Below are 21820 nucleotides of genomic sequence, written 5' to 3' on the forward strand. Positions count from 1 at the left end.
CACTAAAAACAGTAATTTAGAGTGGCGCGGCGGCGCGCACTGCGCTCAATTGTCTGGGCGCGCCTTTGTCCCGGCGTGCTTTTGACCTGACACCGTGTTTAGTAAGTTTCTATGCTACAGAAGCTGAACTTCTCCTGTAGAATGCATTGGGACTATTTTTTTTTTTTTTGGGGGGGGGGAAGAGAAAAGATATATTTTTCTAGAACCCCTAGTCTGATTTGGCCTGTTTTTTAACTCTGTATCCTTTTGCTGTTTTGTCCTATGTGGCATGTTCCATCTTAATCCAATAATTTTTAAAAGAGTTATTTTGTTCCCAACAAATGCACAAACATTTCTTGACCTCTTTAATAAATCTTTTCCTGTCTCCTTTGATTTCTTCACCTCTATTTGACAGTCTTTTTTGGGGGGGTCTATCTAATCTCATATATTTTCTCTTCTTCTCACTATGGCATTTGACAAAGCAAATCTCTCTGAACAATACCCCCTAGCTCTTTAATGCAAAATACTTTGTGGCATGTATCGCGCTGGGAGCAGAAGAGAAAATGAAGCATGAAATAAGAAATATACTAGCAGAGCCATCTCCACTGAAACTGATAGACAAAGCTTTATTTGTATACAGCTGAAAGTGGAAATATTGTTACTGACATTTTATAAGCTTTCCTCTATTATAAAATACTTTCCAGCATTACAACAACTGCATTGGTTGCCTAAGGTATAGGATTCAACATAAGATTTTGCCAATAATCCATCAAACGTTATATGCTCCCACACCGTGGCATTTTAAGCAGTCTCTGAAAATGTTCTGTCCAGGCAGATCTATAAGATCAGAGCATATGATGTTGATATCTCAGGAATGGATGGTGAAAGTGTGTTATTTACTTACTAGTTTTTTAGCCAGTTACATTAATGGGTGCTAGAATAGATGTGTAGACTTAGGCATTTTTTTCTTTCTTTCTGTCTCTCTCCCTGCCCCTTTTCTTTCTTTCTGTCTGTCTTTCTTAATATCTCTTTCCCTGGCCCCCTGTCTGTCTTTCTTTCTGTCGCTCTCCCTTCCCCCTGTCTGTCTTTCTTTCTTTCTGTCTCTCTCCCTGCCCCCTGTCTATCTGTCTTTCTTTCTGTCTCTCTCCATGTCCACTGTCTGTCTGTCTGTCTTCTTTTAGGAATCCCTCGCAAAAGGGGGAAAGTGGCAAAAGAAAGGGAAGAGCGAGCCGAAACGAAACCAAAAAATCTGAAGAAGCAAGGATCGACGGTCCCTCCAACAATCTTTTTTATCTTTTTTTAAGAAGACTCCCCCCTTTCCCATCGTCCAAAGTGGTGCAAGAGTGCCAGGGTATCCTGGCCCGAGCCCTGCTTACCTTCCTTGGCGTTTCATTTTGGTTTCGGCTCCGGGTACGTTTTACATCGCGGCTGTGTTAACCCCCCCACCCCCCGGTCTCTCTCTCTCCACGTCCTTCCACTCAGATTCAGGGCTCTGTCGGCTGTGCCTCTGCCCGGGGTCGGGGGGGAAAGAAGGAGGCGTTTCTTACCTCATCTACGGCTGAACTGGGGGAGAGTGTTGGAGTACGGCGGGAGGGGGGGGCTTGGGTTCTTCGCAGCCTGGATTGTCCCGTCCTTCTCGCAGCCTCCCCCGGTCAATCCCTGTAGCCGGGCTGTCTGTGACTCTCCTCTTGATGGCTGGGGGGGGAGGGGGACCTGAGGATCGGCGCTGCCTCCAAGCCCCCGCCAAGCCAGCCAATGGACATCACCATTGTGGCTGGCGTTGTGAAGGGGTGGCACGGTGCTGTGGTGACATAGTAAGCGCGCATGCGCACTCTTGCTGGCACATCCCGACAGATCAAATCTCAGGGAACCACACGGTGAGAGTGTGCATGCGCGCTTAGCATTTTATTATTATAGATTCAATTTTCTATACCATTCTCCCAGGGGAGTTCAGAACAGTTTACATTAATTTATTCAGGTACTCAAGCGTTTTTCCCTGTCTATCCCAGCGGGCTCACAATCTATCTAAAGTACCTGGGGCAATGGGGGGATTAAGTGACTTGCCCAGGGTCACAAGGAACAGCATGGGTTTGAACCTACAACCTCAGGGTGCTGAGGCTGTAGCTTTAACCACTGCGCCACACTCTCCCCCTATACAATTGCAGTGGCAGGAGTGAGGCTAGCCTTTTACGTTTATGTGCAAACAGATGGTCATTTAAAAGAATGCTTAAAACTCAGCTTTTTGCTACTTAACTGGTTAGAATGGAATTGTGAGTGGATTGTAAGGGGTGTGCAGTGGTATTTAATTTGTTTTTGTAATGTTTTGGTTTTATGATGTTTGTTTTTTGTAAACCGCCCAGGTTTAGGCAGTGTACACATTTTTTAAATAAAACTTTCCTTGCAAACTTTGGCCCCCTTTTACAAAGCTGCGGTTCTGAGTTATGGTGCAGCAAATGCAACGCAGCCCATAGGAGTTGAAGGGCTGCTTTGCATTTGTTGGACAGGAATTGCTACCATGGCTTTGTAAAAAGGGCCCTTTATCTTGCTTTTCATTCCATTGTACTTTTGAGGAAGGATTCATTTTCCCAAGTTCAATAAAATACATATTACATTACATTAGTGATTTCTATTCTGCCAATGCCTTGCGGTTCAAGGCGGATTACATCAAAATTAACAAGAATTACATTAAAAGTTTACAGGAACGGCATAAGCGATGTCATAATATTTCTTAAGGTAATGAATGTTGGGTAAAGAGTTACCAAAGGGAGGTCGAGGTCTTAAGGAGATAAGAATTGGGTGAATTAGAAGCATTTTAGACTACGTTGGGTAGATAGAAGAACATTAGAGAGTACTAAGGGTACAGAGAGGGTTGGGTAGGGATTGGTCGCGCTAGATGGGTTTTATGTGTTTTTTGAAGAGTATGGTTTTAATATCTTTCTTGAAGGTTTTGTAGCTTGTGGTTGAAGATAACAGAGTGGTGATTTGTCTGTCCAGTTTAGCTGCTTTGGAGGCTATTAGGTTGTCATATAGTTTTTTTCGTTTGGCATTTTTGGATGATGGATGTGTGAATATAGAGTGGGTTCATACATAAAATTTTTTAATTTGTGCTTATTTTATGGAGTTTTTAATACTGATTTTATTTTGTTATATTTCAGTTTATATATTTAAATTCATTAGCTTGATTGTTGTCCTCTCCCTTGGCACTACAAAGAAGGGGGAGATACAAACTGAAATACTGTATGATGAATTATATCAAATCATCTAACTAATCAAGACTAATCCATACATATAATCCCACATTAACATTTATTTTAAATATTTATTGCCCGCTTAAAACCTAAGTGAGTTACTTAAAAACATACATTAAATCAAACATTAAAACTAAACACATCAATACTAAAAAGAGGAAAAATTACATAGAAACAGAGTATGATGGCAGAAAAGGGCCGACGGCCCAACAAGTCTGCCCATCCAAGAACCCTCCCTCCCTCGAGAATCCATCTATTAAGCATTCCTCTGGAGCGACCCCCACCTGTCTGTCCCATCGTCCCTTGAAGTCGAGCGTGTTACTGGCCCCGACTACCAGACGTGGAAGACTATTCCATCGATCAATTACCCTTTCGGTGACGAAGTATTTCCTGGTGTCCCCATGAAATCTTCCCCCTCTGAGCTTTAGCGGATGCCCTCTTGTCACCGTGGGACTGGTAAGAAAAAAGATTTCTTTCTCCACCTCAATGCGGCCCATGATGTATTTGAATGTTTCTATCATGTTCCCCCTTTCTCTGCGCTCTTCGAGAGAATATAAGCGCAGCCTGCTCAGACGTTCTTCATATGGGAGATCTTTAAGTCTTGCCTAGTGGCCTAGTGGCCATTCGCTGAATCGACTCCATTCTCTTCACGTCCTTTAGATAATGTGGCCTCCAAAACTGAACACAGTACTCCAGGTGATTGCAAACTTACACGTCAATTCTTCTCTTATTTCCTCATCCATATATTCCTCCTCTGTCAACAAGTTAACACATGCTTACGAAACTAGACATAGCTCTTATACAACCGGATTTGTCTGTTAAGTTGTTGTGTTATGAGTAAGAGCATTTTGTTATGAGCATTTTGCATTTTTTTGGCTAGTCTTCCTGCATATGAATATATCAATTTGCTGTAAAGTGTTATGATGTTCAAGCCTTATTTTTCACAGCCTCTTCTCTGAGATATGTTAAAACCACATGGATGCTATAGCCTGACCTACAGAACACCAGACATACATCTCTTGGTGAATCAGCCACTATATGCCCTTACTCCATGGGGATACTGGAATTCTAACAATTTTGTGTGTTTTATTTTTCTTCCTTGATTGTGCCTACTTGTTCTTTCAAGGGCACTCCTATTAAGAGCAGACACTCCTTCATCCTTTCTCTCTCCTAAAGCACTGGGAAAATAATCATTTCAATCAAGGCAAACTTATTACTGTTTCCAAATTGTCTCTGGCTCTCAGCAGGCACACTCTCCAGGCAACACTTTTTGTCACTACATTATGACTTCATTTTTTTTTTCTTTTTGTCAGCTGCCACTGTGTACCGTATTATAAGAGAAGAGAAAGAACTAATGTTGTTGACAGATTTTGGACAGGAATAAATCACTAGGGTGATGTCACTGGGTATTAAGATTGCTGTTTAGGTCGCTTATTTGGGTGATTGTTTAATATGTATTTGATGTATTTTTTTTATTACGTTTATACTTGAGAGCCGCTTTGGGAAAAGCGGGTTATAAATAAAAGAAAACTAGAAAGGTCAACAACAAATACAGCTTTTTATGTTTAATTATTTTAAAAGGAAATACACTTTCACCTCAAAAGAAGAAAACCATTAAAAAAATTATGACTAAACCATTGTGAGCAGATGTGCATAGCACGCTGCTCTGTGAGTTTAGTACCCATTCGTTCAAAGGCTAGAAAGAAGGGAGAAAAATCTGCATTTCTTTTTCTATACAATTTAAGTCTCAAACAAGTGGTCAATGCTGCCATCTATTGCTGAAATGGAAATGTGGTTTATAACCCAATCGTTTTTAAAGCAGTGAAATTCAAAACTATTAAATTACGGTAATACTCAAAATGAGCACACATCCCTCTCTTTAAACCTCACTTGGCCTATGTGCTGGGTGGAGAGCCTGGAAGGGAAGGGGGGGGGGGAGCTGGGGGCTGGGTGCAGAGCCTGGCAGGGCAGAGCACTTGAATATAATCCCCCAGTTTATATAATCAAATCCATTTTTTTACCTCCTTTTTTGGGGGGTAGGGGGAAGGGTCACCTTGGTTATTTTCGGATTGGTTTATATTTGAGTATAGGGCAGGGGTAGGCAATTCCGGTCCTCAAAAGCCGGAGCCAGGTCAGGTTTTCAGGATATCCGCCATAAATAGGTATGAGATGGATTTGCATGCACTGTCTCCTTGAGATGCAAATCTATCTCATGCCTATTTATTGTGGATATCCTGAAAACCTGACCTGGTTCCGGCTCTTGAGGACCGGAATTGCCTACCCTTGATATAGGGTATACATTTTTAGTGAAAGGTCTGGCACCAAAGTCTGAGATGCCTCTTATACTGAAAGATTTTATATTTAAGTCCCTTCAATTCGAGACTGAAATAACTCAACTAATAAACAAAGAACATTGATATTTACTAAAGATGAATTTAAAGCAACTGAAAAGATGAGCACAGCTGAGACAAACTATGGGTTTAGCAACTGCTACTGCAGGACTTTCTTGCACACGAAGCTCATTTTTTAACATGGCAGTATGGAGGCCATTTTAAATAGCTATTTTTCCATTAATAATGTGTGAGATGCAAAAAAATTAACACCGAAGCACTTACTACCTCTTATTTAGGAGGCAGTAAATGGCATCTCAAGTTAGGGTCCAAAAAGAACTGGGTTAAGCTAGTATTTTGCAAAGGATACTTGCCCTTTGCAAAATACACCCAAACGTCCTAATCCCTCCCTTTTCCCCTCTCACCCCCTCTTAGAATCATCTCATCAAAATTGCTTTAGACCTTACGCCTTCAATTGTATTCCTTTACTGGAAAAGTCTAGCTATCTTTTTTGTTGTACTAGGACCAACTTCTTTAATTGTATTTCTCTTCCTAGAAATGTCCAGCTATCTTTCTGATGTAATCCGCTTAGAACTGCAAGGTACAGGCGGAATATAAGCATGTAATGTAATGTAATGTTAACATGGATCTCGCAACTAACGCTGGGCGCTGCATTTCTGCCTGCTGAAATCTGGTGTAAAACTGGTCGTGGATATCATTTCAATTGCACTCTTTTACACTTACTACTACTACTACTATTTATTATTTCTATAGCGCTGAAAGGCGTACGCAGGACTGTACATTCTAACACACAATAGACAGTCCCTGCTCAGAAGAGCTTACAATCTAATTTAGACAGGACATTTCAGGGTTGGGGGAGATTATAGTGGATATAGATATCTGACAGCAGTGAGTGGGAATCAAGAGTTGAAAGCAGTATTTTTTTACGGCATTGCCTGTAGTCCTTTATCCTGCCCCAGCCTACTTTAAATATTTTATAATTAGTTATGCTCAAGGGGTAATTTTTGTAATTTTGCTCCCTTTCTGCTTGGGTCTTTCTGTCTCATTTTACTTTCCTACACAAGTCTGGCTGTCATCTGGCTCTATATGTCTTATTTTATGTTTAACTCCGTACATTTCACTGGATTCTAAGATCTGGGCTCTATGTAGTTCCTACTCTAGTTACTGATTTATATTCTTACAAGTGTTTAAGCCCGTTACATTAATGGTGCTAGAGTGGATGTGTCTGTCTGTCTTTCTTTCTCTCTCTCTCTCTCCTTTTCCACTGTCTGTCTTTCTTTCTTTTTCTCTCTCCCTCTCTCCTTGGCCGCTTTCTACACTCAGGCCCAACAATTGTCCCTTTCTATTCCCTCCCTCCCTCCTTACTTCCTTCCTATGTCCTTAATGCCCCCCAGTGCCTCCATCCTATGTCCTTAGTGCCCCTTACCATGTCCTTAGTGCCCCAGTGCCTCCTTCCTATGTCCTTAGTGCCCCTTCCTATGTCTTTAGTGCCTCCAGTGCCTCCTTCCCATGTCCTTAGTGCCCCAGTGTCTCCTTCCTATGTCCTTAGTGATCCCAGTGCCTCCTTCCCATGTCCTTAGTGCCCCAGTGCCTCCTTCCCATGTCCTTAGTGCCCCCAGTGCCTCTAGTTCTCCTTCCTATGTCCCCCCTCACTGCCTTCCAGCCTCTGTCCCACCCCCCTCCCCCAAAGCTAGCCAACCTACCTCCCTCCCTATCTGCCACGCTAAAGCCAGCTTGCCCGCCTCCCTCCAGCACTGAAACCAAAGCCTGCCCTCCCGTACCAGCCTCCACTGCTGCTATCTACCATCTGACCTACCGCCGCTTCAAATCCCCCCTCCCCCTGGTAAGCTGCCGCTGCCGAAACTAAAGCAAAGGGAAAAGGGTCCGCCGCACAAAAAACGCCGCAGGCTCCAGCTCAACACGTTGAATACTGCCACGGAGCTACAGATCACGGAGGCAGGGATCACAAATTTGTAAGTGTGCATGCGCGCTTAGGGTTTTATTATGATAGATTACAGTTTTAAATGTACTTTTACATGGTTACATATTGATTTGCTATGTTTTAATATGTCTTTTGATTAGGATGTATATGTATTTTCTACTTGTATAATTATTTTTATATGTATTTTGATTTCAGTTACTCCTTTGTCCCCTGATGAAGGCATTCCAGATTGCTGAAACTGGGATCCTAGTTGGAACCTCAGCTTTTTAACTGTATTGAGACTTTTACACTAATAAATATCACTGTTGGTTGATTTCAACTTCTTTGCTTGTTTGCTATACTTGAGGCAAGTTCTCTTCTTTCTTCTGTTTGGCCTCTAGAAAACTGGCACCAAATTTAGGTGCAGATATGACATTGTTCTATAACATCGCACTTAACTCCTGAGAACACCACTTGATCCACCCATATTCTTCCCTTAGCTGCACCCCTTTTGAGTTACGCTCTCTGAAATTTAGGCATGGATGTTATTTAAAAAAAAAGGGCATAGGGCAGATGTATGCGTAACTTCCAATTACTCTCAATTAATTTCAATTAACTCCAGTTGTTAGTGCCTAATTGACTAATCAGTGTATGTGCATATCTGGGATCCGCACACAAATCTGGACATCCAATTTTGGGTGACCCATACAAAATTAGGGGATAAATGTTCCTGCATTTCAGCATTATTCAATTAGCATATGCTAATGTGAACACCAATTTTTCTGCCAATTTTTCCCCTTCCAAAATTTTTTTTTTTAAACTCAGTGCGTGATTAGCGCGTGCCAATAGGCAAATTACAGCAAAATGCTTTAAAGAGTTTTGTGGCAAACATTTTTTCCTGTGTTAAACTCACTTTAGCATTTAATACAGTAAAGTAAAGGGGCCTTCAAGTGACTAAGGAATGGCAATCAGTGAAAGAATATCTGACTTCTGGAATAGCCCTGTAAAATTCAGTGGGATGCTATGTTAATAAAGCTATTAATCTAATCTAATCAGGACTTCTTAATCACACTTTTCCAGTACAGGTTGAAGACAAAATTTTACAACACAGAGAAGCAAGTGAATATTTGTTTCAGAAGGGAGGATGCAATACTATACTAAGATACAATACATTATATATACACAGTCCCCGTTTTCTGAACTTCCGGCTTATGTCGGATTTGTACTTATGAACGAGGATCCTGTTCTACCTTCGATGTCTCAATACACCCCTCTCCTTCCTGAGTACCAATGCACCACTCTCCCTCTTTCCTGAGTTGAGTGCCAATACACCCCTCTCCCTCCCTCCCTCCATTCTGTGCCCCAAGTATAAGCCTCCCTCTGGCGGGCGTTTACCTTCTGGCCAGCTCCCATCTCCTTCCAGCCAAAGTCGTTTCTGTGCACAAAGCCGCGGGCAGCAGCTCCTATGCATGTCCTGCTGCTGAGCTGGAAGCCTTCCCTCTGACGTGGGAGGAGCATCCTCTGATGTCAGAGGGAAGACTGCCAACTCAGCCGCGGGACGTGCATTAGAGCCGCTGCCTATAGCTTTGTGCAGAGAAACGAATACGGCTGGAAGGAGGAGGAAGCTGGCCAGAAGGTAAACACCCACAAGAGGGAGGCATATATTTGGAGCACAAAATGGAGGGAGGGAGAGGGGCATGTTGGGACAAGGGAGGGAAAGGGGCACGTTGGAACTCGGGAGATAGGGAGCATAAACTTCAGACAAAGGATGGAAGGAGGAAGGGGCATGAACTTAGGACACAGAATGAAGTATGGGAGGGAGTGGAGACTGAGCCATAGGATGGAAGAATGGAGGGTGTGAGAGAAGGAAATGCTGAGGTGGAGGAGAGAATAGAAAGGGTGAATTGGGTGTCTGATAGAAAGGGAAAGAGTGATGGTGCACATGGGGAGATGGAGAGAATTGTTGGAAATAGGGAGGGAGAGAGAATTATCGGACATGGTGGTAGGAGAGGAGTGAGGTAGAGATGAATGAGGAAGAAAGAGATGAGAAGAAGTAATGTTGAATATGGTGGTGAAGAGGGAAGAAGAAGAAGAAGTCATTTCTATTATCGCATAACCGATAAGTTCGATTTACAAAATTTAACAAATAATACAATCTAAAGAAAATTGATTAATTTGCTAACGTGTCTTCAGTTGCTTTCAAAAATGATTGTAAGATATGGAACAGTGGGATGGATGGAAAGGGATGCAAGAGGGACCTCAAGGAGGTGGAGAAGGTGGGAAGAATACTAGGATTCGATTTACATACAAATTCAACTTAAGAAGGTTTTTTAAAAAATGGCACTCGTTCTTCACCCAGAGACTGCATGTATAAGGATATAATGCAGTTAAAAGGAAGGATACATTGTTGTAGGAATGCAAGCAGCTCAGTTACAATGTGGCAGCTTGCTTGCACTGCCTAAGTGGGAATGCAGAGACTCTATGTCAGGGGTGTCCAACCTTTGGGCTTCCCTGGGCCGCATTGGCCAAAAAAAATATTGCTAGGGCCGCACAAACACTGCAGCAAGACAGAGGAGGGAGCCGGCAACACCCGGGGGCAGCAGAGGAAAACACTGCATCGCCCTCGACTGAGGCCACAGAAAATACTTCATGGGGCCACATGCAGCCCTCGGGCCGCAGGTTGGACACCCCTGCTCTATGTTGTGAAGGGTTTGTCAAATAGTAGGTTTTCAGTCTTTTCCTGAAGATGAGATAATTTGGTTCTGTTCTTATGGCAATCAGTGAAGGAATATATGACTTTTGGCATATCCCTGTAAAATTCAGTGGGATGCAATGTTAATAGCAATGAACCCTTCTGTATTTTCTTTTATGTTAATGAAAATCAATAAAAATTTGAATTAAAAAATCAGGAAGCTACTCAATGACTGCTTATAGCTTTTTCAGCCACTGCAACCCCATCACACCCCAACTAAGAATCAAAAGTGAAAATCTGAGCATGCTATGAGGGTCCTCACCAAAATCCTCAGGCAGGCATAGCATGAATAGAAGAAAATTCAAGACAGGACATTATTTTAAAACAGTAGGTATGGTAATCAAGAAAACAAACGTGACTTTTATGTTAAAGCATTACTCAAAAGTACAAAAATTTACATCGCTGATCCTATCTACCCTAGATTACTGCAACATCGCCTACCTAGATATCCAAAAAAAAAACAGTGCAAAACACTGCAGTTCGCTTGATCTTCAGACTGAGAAAAAAAGACCACATTAGCCCCTTTTACAAGAAGTTACACTGGCTACCTGTGGAGGCGCGAATACTGTTCAAATTTGCTTGTATCTGCTTCAAGCAAGTCTGGGGCCTAGCACCTTCCTACCTGCAAACACACTTCACTCTGCACAACCCCACACGCACAACCAGAAACAAAAACATCTTTGCATACCCAAAGATCACAGGCTGCAAATACAAATCCTTCCTAGACAGAACCTTCATGTTCCAAGCAAACAGACAGCAATCCTGGCTGGGAAACCACATAAATAAAGCCAGACAGACCTACAACACATTCCGAAAATCAATTAAAACTGTTCTATTTGGCAAATTCCTTGCTTAATCAGATCACCTCTCTCAGGTATTTTTTTTTTCCCCCTTATAACCCCATTGTATTATGTAACATCTTTCTTCTCTCATATATTCATGCTTCTCCAATTTACTATGTAACATCCTTCTTCTTGCATTTTGTAATTCGCTGATTGTCCAGCCTTCTTTCTATGTGAACTTCCTAGAAGTCAGTTTGACTATGGCGGTATAGAAAAATAAAGTTATTATTATTATTATTAAAAAAAGAAATGAAAATAAAATATATTAAAGCAAACTGCTTCTAATTAAGACCAAAAGCACAGGCAATAGAACAAAGAAGCAGATAATACTACTACTAATCATTTCTATAGTGCTACTAGTCATACGCAGTACTGTACATCAAAACACAGGAGACACAAAAGAGTTTACAGTCTAATCTAATCTAATCTTCATTTTATAGACCGAATCTACTCCCTAAGGAGCTCGACTCAGTTTACAGTTCGTTAAAAAATGAAACATAACAAGTAAAAACTGTGGGATTAAAACAGAAATTGGTTAGATTAGATGGATGGAAAAAGTTTGAAAAAAGTATGTTGAATTGCTTAAAATTACTATACAACGGCTAAAATCAAATTAACTATTGTGAAAACAACCAGTTTTTAAAACTTTTTTGAAATTGAAATAATTGATCTACCGGTCTTAGAGAATCTGGAAGTCCATTCCAAATTCTCACCAATTTAAAAGTAAATGATTTACTAAGCTTCCCAGTGCATTGAATATCTTTCAGAGAAGGAAATGCTAATTTGTGAATTGTTGTAATTCTTGAATAGCAGGATCTAAAGGAATTCCCACTAAGGGGAATCAAAGAGTCAAATATTCCATAAAGGAGTTTGAAAACTACACATGCATACTTGAACTGGATCCTATGATGGACCGGAAGTCAATGGAGTTTTCCCAGCAGTGGGGAAACATGATCGTGCTTTCTCTTTCCAAAAATAAGTTTGGCCGCTGTATTCTGTATTACCTGGAGACGATCTAAACTGCCCTGTTTAATACCCAAATAAATAGAATTACAGTAGTCCAACTGGGCCAACACAGTAGATTGTACCAATAATAAATAATGTTCTTGACTTTACTCAGCATGTGCAAACTAAAGAAACATTTCTTTGCTAAAGAATTTATCTGGTCATTAAAAGTGAGAGAGGAATCCAGAATAATACCCAAAACTCTAGAAGTGAAGTCAAGTTGTAATATAATATTTGATGTCAATGCAATATTAGTAGGGAGATTAAGTAATCTAGGTTCAATCCAAAGCAGCTTAGTTTTCGAAGCATTCAGTTTCATTTAAATGGAATTCTAGTCAAGACAGACAGACAAACTTGACAAGAAGGTACATCAATACATTGTGCTCAGATGGAGGAATTATAGAAGGAATGATAAGACAGATATTGATGCTTAGAATGTGGGTTGGAGTGGAATTGAAAGCATCTTCAAAGAAGTGGGCTTTGAGTCTGGATTTGAATATTGGCAGAGACAGAGCTTGACGTATTGAGTCAGGCAGTTTGTTCTAGGCATATGGTGCAGCAAGGTAGAAGGGATGGAGTCTAGACTTGGTTGTAGAGGAGAAGGGTACAGATAATAGAGACTTATCCGACGCCTGGGGGAGGAGAAATTTGGAGAGAAATGATAGAGGAGAAAGGAGAGCTACTGAGAAGCTGTAGAGTGAATACATTTGTAGATAATCTAAATCAGTGTTTCTTAACTCAGTCCTGGAGTACCCCCTTGCCAGTCAGGTTTTCAGTATCCACAATCCAGATATCCACAATGAATATGCATGAAAGACATTTGCATATAACGGAGGCAGTGTATGCAAATCAAGTTTATGCAAATTCAATGTGGATATCCTGAAAACATGACTAGCAAGGGGGTACTCCAGGACCGAGTTGAGAAACACTGATCTAACTGGTACCTCCTTAAAAACTTTTTTTGACATAGTCAAATAAAAAAGAGTCAGGCATGTTAAAATAAGGGCTTAGAAGAGTACTATATAGAATTCAAAATCACTTTACAATAAAATATAGATACAATATATACAGCGAAAATAGAAACAATATACAGGTAGTCTCCAGGTTAAGAACTAGTTCCGTTTTTTTAAACCGCTCTTAAGTTGAATTTGTATGTAACTCAGATTCTGTACAGTACACAGTCTATAAAAACATTAAAGAAACAGTTTTTAAACTGTAGTTTAAATAGAAAGAAAAGATAGGAGGTTTACACTTACTTTTGTTCTTCATCCATTCCACTGTTCCCTCTCCACCACCACATCCAGCATTTCTCCCTCTCATCTCTCTCTTCCTCATGCATCTGTACCTCACACCTCTCCCACCACCATGTCCAATATTTCTTTCTCCCTTCCTATGCCCAACAATTCACCTCTTTCTTCATTTCCCCCATGTGCACTGTCTCTCTCTCTCCCTCTCACTCAGACACTCATGTCCAACAATTCTCCCTTTCTATTCTCTCCCCCACTTCAGCATCTCTTTCCCTGACTCCCTCCATTGTTCTATCCTATTTCCCAAGTTCATGCTCCCTCCCTGAGAAGTGCCACTGAGAGGAGAGAGCCAGCCAGAGGAGGTAAACACCTGCGGGAGGCATGAAGGGTCAGGTTGCCATGTCAGCCGCGAGTTGCGGCTTTGCAAAGAGAACTGCGATGGGAGGAGGGAGCCGGCCAGAGAAGTAAACACTCGTGGGATGCAGAATGGAGGAAAAGATGACGAGGGGAGCACTGGGACATGGAATGGAGGAGGAGGGTCACGTATGGACAGGAAGGGAGGAAAAAGGAGCATGTTTACAAAGGAAGGGAGAGGCAGGACCCCGGTTTGTAAGAACGAGTTTGATATAAGTCGGACTGCCTGTATATATAAAAATATATATACAATAAAAGTAGAAAGTATACTCTCTAGCTTGAGGAGTTTCTCCATTCCTCAAACTAGAAAGCTTTTTACTTGAATTAAGCATAAAAAAAACACTTCCTTATGTCTGGAGCAGCAAAAAGACTTATGTTTTAGACCAACTGATTTTAAAGCATGGCCTTATTTTCAGTGTCAGATAGGATTATTATTTGTTTTAGTTTGCTTTTTCTTGGGCACTGGGCTCTGTATGCCAGAGAAAATGTTAATTTACTATATCGATATACAAAATCAAATTTAAGGGTAGTTTTACTAAACTGCAGTAAAATTTAAGCTTAATGTGAGTTAACGTGGAACTTTCCACCTCCTATTTAGGAGGTGCAAAGTGCTTCCACGTTAATTCTGCATTAACCACTTATCATGCACTAATCATACCAGGATAATACGGGCATACTCACGCCCCAAAATATTTCTAAAAAAATAAGTAACCTGCAAGTTAGCACAGACAAACAGGCAAAATAACCGTAAAACACTTTTAATGCATTCAGTGCCAGCCCATTAACATGCACTAAATGTGTGTTGAAGGCTTACCTCTTCTTCCTGTAATCTTAAGAGGAATGTGAGCTAAATTAACACTGACTGACTGATGTAAACAGATTCAAGAAAATTTGGAAACAAACTCCCTCTTTTACAAAGCTGTGCTAGCAGCTGCTGCGTGGCACAGAGAGGGCGGGGTCATATGGAATCCTACAGGGACTAATTAAAAAAAGATTATCGAAGGTAAAAATCAAATCATCTCTTCTGGATTTCATACTCTAGGTGACGTACCAAAGTAATGGCAGCATCTAGGAAGGGACAGGGAGAGCCTGCCCACAACACAGAGGTCCCAAAAGCGGCATCAGAGCAAGTCACCTCATCCACTCAGTAAAACCGGGTAAAGGTACGAAAAGAGGACCAAGTAGCCACCCTGCAAATTTAATCTGGATAAATCGCTCGAGATTCCGCCTACAAGGCAGCAACACGTATAGTCAAGTGGGCCATAAGAGAAATCGGCGGCTGCTTAACGCAAGCAATGTAAGTCACTGAAATAGCCATAAGACTAATGGGTGATTGATGACTTAGAAGCTGGAATACCTTGCCAAGATGGATTAGTCAGGACAAAGAGATGATCAGACAGCCGAAAGTCATTAGTCTTTTCCAAATAGTGGAGCAACTCTCCTGACGTCTAATTTGTGTAAGATGTGATCCTTTCGCTCCGATCCCATGGAGTGAAATGCAGGCAAACAAACCTCCTGGTTGACATGGAAATTGGAAACCACCTTCAATAGAAAAGAGGGTACTGTATGAAGAACCACACCCACTTCCATGAAAGAGCCTGAAGCTCCAAAGTACGCTGTGCCGAGACAATGGTGACTAGAAAGACAGACTTGATTGTTAGATCCAGAAGAGAAGGACCCAAGAGGCAGGCAGAGCTGCAAAGTCTCAATGCATGGTTGAGACAATGGATGAGGGATTTAGATTTGTTAGGAACTTGGCAACCTTCTGGGAAAGAGGGAGCTTGTTCCGAAATGATGGACTCCATCTTAACCGGGATGGAACCAGGCTTCTGGCGCTAATGTTTAAAAAGGAGACAGAGCAGTTTTAAACTGAGATGGGGGGGAAAGCTGACAGTCGCCCAGGAGTGGATGGTTCGGTGTGAGGTATCCTTGAAGGATACTATTGAAACAGGATATTTAGGGTGTACCAATGGAGAGGTTTCAATAATGGTGAAAGAAAGCTAGGAGGGTTTAAGAGGAAGGCAGAGTAAAGGACTAAAACTTTCCCCGTTTCTCAGCAGCCTGTATTTACAAGGAAAAAACACAATTTGAGGTGTCTGTATACAAATGTTAGAATCCTAAAAAATAAAATAGGAGAGTTAGAGTATGTAGCACTGAATGAGAAGGTAGATATAATAGGCATCTCAGAGACCTGGTGGAAGCAGAATAATCAATGGGACACTGTATTACTTAGGTACAATTTATATCGTAAGGATAAAGTAGATCAAATTGGAGGGAGGGTTGCGCTATATGTTAAAGAGGGAATTGAATCAAATAAAATAAACATTTTGCATGACAGATAACTTGCCCTGGATCGGTAGTATGGAATGTTGCTACTCTTTGGGTTTTGGTCTGGTACTAGTGACCTGGATTGGCCACAGTGAAAATGGGTTCCTGGGCTTGATGGACCATTGGTCTGACTCATAAAGGCTATTATGTTCTTATGATCCTCCACACAGGGTACACAGTGCAATATCAAGTGACAAGCATGCGCCACAAAGGAGGCTGCCGCCGCAGCCTTGATGCCTGAACAAGCCACCTCAAAAAGCTTTTTCAAGATGATGTGCATGCTGTGATCCTGGTAGTCTTTAAGCATTACACCCCCATCGCTAGGGAGGGCCATGTGCTGGGTAACCTGCACTACAGCGGAATTCACCTTGGGCTGCTCAAAACTGCTAAACATCAGGAGCCAGTAGATAAAGCTTAGCCATAGCTTTAGAGAGTCAGAAAGAACTTTCTTGGGTATCCTACTGCTCCATTATCAGACTAATAAACTGCAGATGGGACAGGAAAAAAGGACAGCACATTAGAATGGTCCATGACCGAACACAGACGTAAAAGGCTGAAAGTCCTGATTTAAGTTCTTTCAGAGCATCAGAAATGAAAAGGTGGATAGAAACAGACCTAAAACGTCTATGGATGATAATCTGGACACTTCGAGGTATCTCGCTGACTAGTCCCGGCAAGGGTATCAGCAGCCAAAAATAACACAGTGTCAAGAGATAGGATAGGCACAATACCCATGTGACAATTAATATGATCAAGATCTGTCATAGTTGGATGAGAGGGATCCCGCACAGGGACCTCTGGCATCAGAGTGACTACCCTGGAAGAAGGTGACATGCCCACTGGCTGCATCAAATGAGCCAGGTCCGAAGAATATGCTCTCCAAAAGAGCCAAAAGTAAATCTGAAGAAAATTTGCATCCCATGGTCACTGCTGAGTCCAGCTGAGGCACCCAGGCCATGCCAAAAGGTACCCAGACTCGGAACACAAGCATTTGGTGCCAGGCTCTACAACTGTCAGTGGGCGAGACATTTTGCTCAAAATACGGACCAAGGCTTGCTCCTAAGTCCTGGAGGACCCAGAGGAGGTGAAGCCTGAAACTCCCACACCTCCCCTCAGCATGCTGCAGCACATGATACACAAACACTGTTCCAACACCAATCCATACATGTAGTCAACTTATTAGGGGCTAATATCCCAATTGATTTGCAACAAAATCGAGGGATTTTGAGGCACAAATCATGCTTTGAAAAAAAGATGAATAAAAATCCAAGATGGCCGACACCAGTGAATTCACATCAAAAATGGTAAAAACAAAGAACCCCCTCCCCCACTAAAAAAAAATAGTGATTTGGGGTTTGGGGAGGTGGGAGACCTGAACCCTACCCTCAGAAACTCTGAAAAATGTTTTTTTACAGAGTTTCACAGACCACTCCTGAAGCTCCCTTAGGAAATAATGGAGACGTACTTACAGTCTAAAGTGCCTGCCTCTCAGTTCTGTACACTGCAGCTGAACGGAGGAAAAGGATTTTCTGCCTCAGAAACTGATACAAATGATCAAACTTGAAGATCTTCGGAATGCCAGTCAGACGGGCTCTGACTGTAACCTTCGCCCCCACGGAACCTCTCTACATGACAGGGGGCAGGAAAAGTAGCATGTGCCCTAAAACCTGGAGGGACTTTTATTCAAGATGCATACAGCCTGACAAGCGAGCTCCCAGGGAAATGGACCCCAAGTCTGAGAAGGGTAGCACACAGCAGGCTGGCTCCACAGGTTCACCAAAGTTTCTCTGTTAAGTAGCAGTCCGGCTCTGTGGAACTGCATCCTTTCCTCTGGCAGAGGACACCACATGGGATCTCACGGCACTGAAGCCACCGAAAAAATTGAACTTTAAGTGGAAAAAAATAAGGAAAAGATGCAGAGCTGATGAAAAGACTTCTGCACGAATTGCAGAAATTGAAAACTGTAGAGGGCTCCAACTCTCTCTCTAAGGTAGGAGGAGCACATGCTCAGAAAAGTGTTTGGATTTCTACAACTCCCAGATTGCAGGAAGGGATTTAACACCTAGAGTACGGAATCCAGAAGGGATGTAACAGAAATCCCTATGAGCTTCAGGGCAGTTACCACATTGGCCCGCACTAACCGGTTTCGTAAAAGAAGCCCAAGTTCAATGTAAACCAGTGCTTTTATTTTTACAAGCAAATAATGGGAGATTGGGATATATGTATACCACCTTTTTATACAACCACACTGAAAGTGGTTTACATAAAGGTACTTCAAGCATTTTCCCTGTCTGAACTGGTGGGCTCACAATCTATCTAATGTACCTGAGGCAGTGGAGGATTAAATGGCATTTTTGTGTGATTATTTTAATGTGCAATAATGGTGTAATGCATACTGGATTGCTGTATATGCATAACTGTATCTACAGACCAAACAAACTTATGAAGCAAAATAGTTTAATTTCAAAAAAGCATATGATCTATATCCAAGCAAAAGACTAAAGAAATACCAGGATATTCTCTCAAAGAAATTTGAAATCCAATGTACTTATGCCAGAGGAGCAACTTAGGGCTCCTTTTACAAAGGCGCAGTAGTGGTTTAACGCACATAATAGCGTGCGCTAACCGCCAGCCGTGCTAGCCACTACCACCTCCTCTTGAGCAGGCGGTAGTTTTTTGGCTAGTGCGGGGGTTAGCGCGTGATTAAAAGTCGCGCGCGCTGAAGCCGCTAACGCAACTTCGTAAAAGGAGCCCTTAGTAGGACAAACCTAAACACGACAATAATGGGAAGTTAGACAGCGAAGATAGACAACCAAGTCTCCAACCTATTGACAACAACCCCAGACTACAAGATGTTCAGAAAGGAAATAAAAACTATACTCTTCAAGAAATCCCTTAATAAAGCTTAATAGCATGATAAAACTTAACCCCCCCCCCTCTTACCATCCCCTCCCTAACCCCAGATCCTACTTTTCCCTCTCTTGGAAACCTTATCTGATCTAACGTTGTAACCCTTCTTCCATAACTCTTTTTGTAATCCGCTTTGAACCGAAAGGTATTGGCGGAATAGAAATCTGTAATGTAATGTAATGTAAGTTACTGAGTATAGCTGTTTCACAGAAATAATTATTTGAGGGCTTAGTTCCTATACTATTGAGTTTACAGCAGCCCTCCCTCTTGTTTTTTCCTTAATTGTTTTCTTTTACTTTGTCTAATGCAGTTCTTGCCTTTTATCTTATGTTCTTGTTTGTCTGTGTTTTTAATAGTTTTTAAAAGTTTTTATAGTTATAGTTTGGTGACGTATTGTCACTTCAAACTTGTATTTTAGCTAAAGTTTGTCCTTTGTTTTTACAAATTTGTACACCGCCTAGAAGGCTGATTGGGCGGTATAAGAAATTTTAAATAAACTTGAAACTATTCTATAGAATTAACTAGAAAAACTACAGGATTGTTTCCATTGCTAGATATAAAATAGATGTACTCAGCAGTTCCAAAAATGAATTCCAAAGATGGTTGGACCAACAAAAATTTGGGGGACAATATTTAGCCACCCAGCTGCTGCATTAAGATCAGCAGAAATGTCTCAAATTTGTGAAGAATACCAAATAAAACCAATGCTTGAAGAAATTACTTTAAAATATGCATGTGTTTGACTGTATAACAAGATTATCATTTTTTAGGGTCAACCCCCCTTTACAGCTTTGTTCAATAAGTTCTTTTTGGCTTTGTAATGTTAAAAGTAGGCTGTAAAACTTGCAGTGCTCATGATAAAGGTTTGTACCTCATTTGACCTAAGCTATGTAGTAATACCATTTTGTCCCCAGGGCTATTAAACAGTGAAGGTTTTGTAACATGCTAATATGGAGCTCTGCAAACTTCAGCAGCTGTCCTTCTTGTACTGAAAAGCTTTATTGATTGCCTACAGCATGACGACCTTGAATTGAGGATTTTGTAAGTGTCTGACCTTTCTGTTCCTAAATACCCGCTGCATATCACTTTGTTGCTTTGGTAGCCAATTTAAAATTGATCAGAATTTTCTCAATGGTGGCTGCCCTGAAGAGCTAAATCTATCGCCATCCAAATATACACGTTTGTTGTCCAAACCTTTTTCATAATATCTCCATAGAAAACTCAAAACTATTCTTCAAAATCGTTTGAAAGCAAAATGGATCCTAACTAGGAAGATAATTTACTGGTTGAATAAAAAGTAATAAGTTACAAACTCAGATTTCTACTTTTACCAACTCTTTGTAAACTTCAGCTATTTTATCTCCATGTGCCTCATTTCCTCTGTTACAATAAGGTAATACAGTAGACTCTCAGTTAACTGGCACCCATGGGGGTTGATAGATGCCAGATAAATGTAGTTTCTGGTTGCTTGAGAGTTACTATTAAGAATAAGGCTAACTAATTCTATAACCCATACTTTGCCATACCATAAACTGTTCCAAATTACCGGACATGTGGTAGGTGAAGCATGGGTGTACTCAGGTATGGCATGCCAAGTTTACACTTAAATTTCTGCCAGAAATTGATTTTATTTTTATTTAAATTACCAGTATTTCTTATTTTTTTTTTTTTTTTTTGCTGGCTGCAAACACCACTAGTGATTTTCACTCACTCATGGGGTCAGAATGAACACCAGACTATCTATCCTAGACAGAACAGCATGAAGTACTAAGCTGCAAAGTGTTTTGAGATTTTGTGTGGAAGAAAGGTGTTACATAAATACAAATTATTATTAACAACAGAAACTACTTTGTAAAGGCCCCTTTACCATCTTGGTTGTTCTTCTTTGAACTTTTTCTAGCGCCACTATATCTTTCTTGAGATAAGGAGACCAGAATTCAACGCAATGCTCCATGGTGCGACCTCATCTGGAGTATTGCGTTCAATTCTGGTCTCCTTATCTCAAGAAAGATATAGTACTTGACAACCAACAATTCTACCCATGGAGCTTTTCAAAATTCTTTAAATAGCTAATACTCTGTTCAACACATATATGTGAATTTGATTGGCAAGGGGGAGATAAGTTGAGTAGATATTTAATTCGAACAGAATTGCATTCGGCAACGTTAATAGAATATTGTCATTTGATGAGAGTGCCTCGTAGGTTGAGAATTAATAAAGAACCTCGGTTTCTTGATGAGGTAGAATATGTAGATTCAAGAGCAATGTTAAGAAATTCTACTTTACGGAGAGGGTGGTGGATGCCTGGAATGCGCTCCCGAGAGAGGTGGTGGAGAAGAAAACGGTGACGGAGTTCAAAGAAGGTGGGATGAACACAGAGGATCTAGAATCAGAAAATAATATTAAATACTGAACTAAGGCCATTTCTGGGCATACTTGCACGGTCTATATATGGCAGTTTGGGGGAGGATGGGCTGGAGAGGGCTTCAATGGCTGGGAAAGTGTAGATGGGCTGGAGTAGGTTTTGACGGAGATTTCGGCAGTTGGAACCCAAGCACAGTACCAGGTAGAGCTTTGAATTCTTGCCCAGAAATAGCTAAGAAGAAAAAATTTAAATTGAATCAGGTTGGGCAGACTGGATGGACCATTCGGGTCTTTATCTGCCATCATCTACTATGTTTCTATGTTATGTAACACGGTGGAATCAAGCGTTAACTCAATGTTCACTTGATTTGATGTTGTTAACTACAGATGTTCTTGATAAAAAAATCACAGGAAGCACAAGTTGAATTAACTACTAAATTAGAGCAATTAAAAGTTAAT

At 41.2% G+C, this 21820-nt stretch overlaps 1 protein-coding gene across 4 annotated transcripts in view; it reads right to left on the minus strand.

Annotated features, from left to right (window-relative positions):
- KIAA1328 (KIAA1328 ortholog) overlaps window positions 1–21820 on the minus strand; it is a 381040-nt gene that overhangs the window by 264236 nt on the left and 94984 nt on the right. The gene's annotated exons all lie outside the window — the stretch shown is intronic.

Source organism: Geotrypetes seraphini, chromosome 1, assembly GCF_902459505.1.
Source record: "Geotrypetes seraphini chromosome 1, aGeoSer1.1, whole genome shotgun sequence".
Classification (NCBI taxonomy): domain Eukaryota; kingdom Metazoa; phylum Chordata; class Amphibia; order Gymnophiona; family Dermophiidae; genus Geotrypetes; species Geotrypetes seraphini.